The sequence below is a fragment of the Cricetulus griseus genome, unplaced genomic scaffold, assembly GCF_003668045.3.
Source record: "Cricetulus griseus strain 17A/GY unplaced genomic scaffold, alternate assembly CriGri-PICRH-1.0 unplaced_scaffold_436, whole genome shotgun sequence".
Taxonomy (NCBI): Eukaryota; Metazoa; Chordata; class Mammalia; order Rodentia; family Cricetidae; genus Cricetulus; species Cricetulus griseus.
This window is the reverse complement of record NW_023277182.1, coordinates 16,341-22,051: the sequence shown is the minus strand read 5'-3', so window position 1 is coordinate 22,051 and position 5,711 is coordinate 16,341. Positions and strand designations below refer to the sequence as shown.

At 34.8% G+C, this 5,711-nt stretch overlaps 1 non-coding gene across 1 annotated transcript; it reads right to left on the bottom strand.

Moving 5' to 3' along the window:
* Positions 1 to 2,005: 2,005 nt before the first annotated feature.
* Positions 2,006 to 2,108, bottom strand: LOC113838004. Its single transcript, XR_003488575.1, has one exon. It is a non-coding gene; the product is annotated as a U6 spliceosomal RNA (small nuclear RNA).
* Between the last annotated feature and the right edge of the window lie 3,603 nt (positions 2,109 to 5,711).

The window sequence follows — 5,711 nt, the reverse complement described above, 5'->3', positions numbered from 1 at the left end:
TTCTGTAGGTCTTTGAAAGGTTCGAAGTCTATCTCAAATATATTTAGAAAATCTAACTAACATAACTATAAGTTTTGACTGTTATAGGTGACAATCTATAATCTGTATTTAATTATACATTACATTTTAAAATGAACTGTATAAACACAGTATGTAAACAAGAGGAGAAATATACCTATAACAAAATTGACCTTAAATTTGTATCAACAAATCAAAATCCATACCATCACAAAGTATTCATTTCTATATCATATTCCCTTTTTTTTCCTTCAGAAAGAGATTGGCTATGATCATTAACCATTTATAACCAACCACATATAAATGAAAACAAATATTTATAAAAAGTATTTGGGAATTTGGGTATCATTCTCTTCAAACTGCTTCCTGCTATTTAGTAGTGATGTCAATCCCAAGGGGTTCCTGAGAAAAACCCAGAAACCTGGCCAAATCCTGGCTGTAGTAGTCTGAGGCTGCATCCGTTTATCTGTTTTGGGTGGTGGATCACCTGGGGCACTGATTCAGTGGGCCTTACTTGATCAAACCATATTAGTTTTGAAGGAATTCACAGCCTTTCAACTTCTGTGAAAACAAAAGCAGAACTTCTTTTCCAAAGTTACCTGTACTTAGACTTAAATTTTGAAGCCAAAGAATTTTCAAAATATATAAGTTAGATTAATCAAAGAGCAATTATAATAAAATGTATTTTAGCAGCTATTGCTTTTTCTTCAACAACTAACAATTCAAAGACAACACAATATCATACAGTATCCGGACTCTCTGTATTTTCCATCCTTACATGGTTTTATTACTCTATTACTTATACTTTTATGTTTTCATTTTTGAGATAGGGTTTCTCTGTGTACTTTGCCTGTCATGGGATTCACTTTGTAGACCAGGCTCACCTTGACATCAAAGAGATCTGCCTGCCTCTGCCTTCCAGGTGCTGGGATAAAAGGTGTATGTGTCACCACCGCTAAGCTACTCTATTTCTTTTTAAAACATTTTATCCTTTTTCTTTTCTCTCCCAAGCCTATGTATGTTTTTAAAACCATTGTAACCAAAAGGACAAAAACAAACAAACAAAAAGGAAAAAAAAAAACCTCTTCTTTCCTCCATCTTACCCACCTCTCCAAAATTTCTTTATTCATCCTGGTGGTATTGGAAGTCAACTCAACTCAGCTGCAGTAGGGCCACAAACCCAGAGCTGACTCTCTGCAGCAGCACAGGCACTGTCATCACCATGGCATCAGGTAGCAGTGCAGTAGACTCAGATCTGCATGGCCCCAGTTGCAGAATGTGTTCTCAAGGAGATTTCCTGCTCATGTGGATATTTGGGCACACACAATTAAAAGCAAAATCAATGTGTAAAAATTTGCTACCTGTGATACATATTTCTATTTTATGTTAAGTTTAGTTATTAATATTTTGAGTAGATTTATCAAAAGAAGTAAAAGAAAATCAATTAGTTATATCAGTGTTTATATCTGTATAATATAAAGTGACATTAGACAATATTAAGTAATCTATGAAAAATAAGTCATGTTCTTTTTTCTCCATTTTTATGTAAATTAGAAACAAGATTGTTTTACATGTCAATCCCAGTTTCTTCTCCCTCCCCTCCTCCCTGCTCCCCACTAACACCCTACCGACCCAAACCATTTCTGCTCCCCAGGGAGGGTGAGGCCAACAAGTCATGTTCTGTTGATCTAGACAAGTGGTGCTAAACCTTCCTAATGCTGGGACACTTTAATACATTTCCTCATGTTGAGATGACCTCAGCAACAAAATTATTTCATTCCTACTTCCTGAATGTAATTTTGTTATTGTTTGAATCACAAAGTAAATATCTGATATCAAAGATACCCGATACGTGACCCTGGGGGAGGGCCATGACTCAAAGGTTGCAGACCACTGATCTAGACTTTCACAATAAGTAGCCATAAAATGTTTTATTTGTTGTTGTTTTTTTTTGTGACTGAACACCAGTTATCCTTCTAAGAAGTTGAAATATATGGAATGCTTCATGAACTTGCTTGTCATGCTTGTACATGGGCCATGCTAATTTTCTCTGTATTATTCCAATCTTAGTATATATACTGCACAAGAAAGTGCTTGTAATACTTTTTAAAGACTCATTACTCAACCTTTTCAAATGCTTACTAGCAATTAGATAAGAGGCTGACTCCCAGCACAACCTTTAAAATCCTTCAAGGAATAGCTGCTATCTACCTCAGCCAAGAACCTTTCCTAAGTCCCAACGCACCACATTGACTATGAAAATGGGTGTTCTTTTGAAATCAAAGTGCTCTATATTCAGAATTGAGGTGGAAGAATCATAGCTTCTTAATGCCTACATAAACCATGATAATCCATCACACTCAGAAAATATGACTATTGTTGTATACAATGTAGACCATGAGCAAAGATGAAACAAGCAATGTCTCCATCTTTCATCAAAGGACTGACAAAACAGATTTGTAGAATAACCAAAGCCCCTGCAATGTGAACAATTTACATTTACAGATGGAAAGAGGAACTTTTATGACTAAGCATAACTATCTGAAGCACTCTTTACAGGATCAGATTTTCAGGTGGAACCTCCAAGTCACCCCCAACATGATTTTGGAAGCCCTATTTTTTTCTCTCTCTCCAAATAAAAACATCTCAGTCTCCAAATAAAGGAAAGGCACAAAACAGCCATTCTTAATGGCTATTTTAGCTTTCTCCCCTGAAGTTGCTTGGTGCCCAAGTCCCCACCTAAACATTCAGCCTTTGACTATACTTAGCGACAAGCACAGCTTGTGGTAGACAAGTTATCACTCACCAACAACCTATAAATTCTCCCTGCTTTTGTGTGTGCAGCTTCTCCTGTCTTGTTCTCTGAAACTGGAGAGTCTGACTGGGAGTTGTTTTGCTCAAATAAACCTGTTTTTACACTGTTTCAATTCAGCTTGATCTGGCTTACTGCTTCAGTGGAGAACCTATTATTGGGGGAGGCAGGCAGAAAAACTGTAATCTTTATCATGGGGCAGAAAATCTATTACCAGCCTCATGTCATCTGTCCTGTAGCTGTTAGCATTTGCTTTGTATTGTATTGCATTTTATTATGACTGTGTCTTATAGTTCTGAGATGCATATACAATATTTAAGCATGTAAGTATGTTTATCATAAAAAACACAAAGAACAAAATATTGCCTTCCAAAGATCATATAAAAGGAAGCAGATCTTACATATAAAACACTGTATATTTCACATGACAGTTTGAAAACTGGATGTACACATCCATGTTTGCATAACTATATGTCTCAATGAATACAATATTTTATTTTTACAGCATAAGCATTTTGGTTAACAGTGAGTTCAAACCCATATTTTTCTAGAACTCTTTGCTCTTTTATGTTAATAGTCAATGAATGTAGGATGACAATTTTAGTGGGAGGGACAATATTTTGTCTAATTTAGTTTTTATTTAAGTTTTTATTTTATTTTATTTCTTTAAGAATTTGATTTTATTCATGTTACAGATAGCCAGCACATTCAAAGTGGATTAAAAGTAGGAATACTTCTCTCTCTCTACTGAAATTTCATCTTCAAGGAGGGACATTTCTTCTTCCTATCAAATTTGACTATTGAAATTCCTTTCCCCTGTGTGGCAATATTTCCTTGTTGTTTAGAAAATATCAATGGTGCCACTGTTTGAGTGGATGGTTCTAATTTCTCCATAGTGCTGAACGTCCCATAAGAATTATTTCCTATATTTCTACATTTTCTTTTTGAGACCATATTGCAACTGGCTAAGCTATAACTCATCTGTATGCTTTCCTTCATTCAGTTTTTCTTCAACTGAATTTCTGTTGAATCAGAGAAAGCAAGGTCAAACTGATGAACACACATAGGCTGACAGTCAACATATGTGCTCCATATGATATACAGTTAATATGCTTAGACAGTGAGTGTGTAAGTGACATGAGCCTTTTTGACATAATATTTAAATATTCTGAATATGAACTCTGCCTCAAAATATATTGTTCAAGTATCATTTTGAATGCTGTGAATAATAATTCACATCCCCATGCATGAAGTTATTGTTTCATATTTACAAGTTACTTGATATTTTGGTCATGGAAGAGGAGAGTTATTTATTGACTTTATTGCAAACCCCAGAGATGCAATGTTATACTAATTCACGGATTACTACTCATGCTATACTTCATGATAAATGCCCTCCATGGAGCACTAGTGTGTGAAGTCTCAACAAATCAGTATATTGAACTGATATTTAGCGATCTCTTCAATGTTTTTCTAATTTCAAAATTAATTCTATATATTAATATCAATTTTATGTTTAGTATTTTGTTCTAAGATAAATTAAATTAAGCATAAACACAAAGTGTGAATGAAGGCGAGGATGTAATTCTATCATTGGACCCAAGATAAATGACAAATGAGTATTTTTTTGGGGAACAACTAAACAGAAAAACACAAAGAACTGCTGGAGAGTTTCCCTGCTCTTCCTACTGGATCCACTGACCCACCAGAAAGAGTACACCAAAGAAAGCCACATCTCAAGCTCCTCTTTCCAGTTCTGTCTGCCTGAGGCCACTCCCAAGGAGGTGTGGCCACCATTTCAGGTCCACAGACTAGACGCCTACATTTGAGCATACATATAATGTATTCAAACACAGTTTTTACTGCAAGGTTGAGATATTATGACAAATTATTAAGGTAGTATGATAAATCAGATCTGCTTTATTCCAAGTTTGTGAGAACTTGAATTTCTGGCATCTGAAAATAAAGGATAGCTGTGTCTGATTCTCCTTCCTGATAAGCTTGAATTTGCTGTGCATCAGCAACACCAAACTACTGACAACAAACAACTGAACTTTTACAACTGACATGTGCATAATAGCATGTCAATGATTTTTAACAGGCTTTGTTTGTGTTCAAAGACTTTGACACTTGGTTTACTTCAGTATAATCTTTTCCTCATGATCTCCACATGGTAGAACAAGTATTTGTGATAAAAAGCAGAAACAAGTCAACACACAACACACACACACACACACACACACACACACACACACACACACACACACACTCACACTGCTGAGAGAGCAGAAGGAGAGAAGGCACGTAATTTGTTTAGTTGGAAGTTTTGACCTACACAACACCATAAAAAAGTCCTAAAAGAAGAAAAAAGAAAGTACTGTGAATTAAACTACTCTAAGAGAATGCAATATATTTCTGTTTTGTTAATTTTATATCTTAACTTTGAAGATTCATATACCCAGAGTAAAGATGATGAATTTTTGCACCAATAATACAGTGATTTGCTAACCAATGATTTATATCTATGTTAAGAGTATGCAAAGGTACATATGTATATATTCATTTCCATGTATCCAATCAGGCAAACAGTTCTTTGTTCAGCTTCTTACATTTCTAAAACATTAGAACAAATTAATTAAATTAATTCATTAAACAAATCTTTTAAGAATCTTATAACACTGATATTCCACAAAAGAACAAATAGCAGGCCTTTAAAATTGTATTTGTTTATGATATGAAGAGTTACAATCATTCTCCAGGTAAGTCTGTTGTAAAAGAAAGACTGATTCGTCACTTGAATGATGAGGTAGTGCAAAGTATTTTTCATGTTAAGTAAAGCCCTGAATGTCTTAGGCATCCATCTGAGCAAACTTCATGCTAT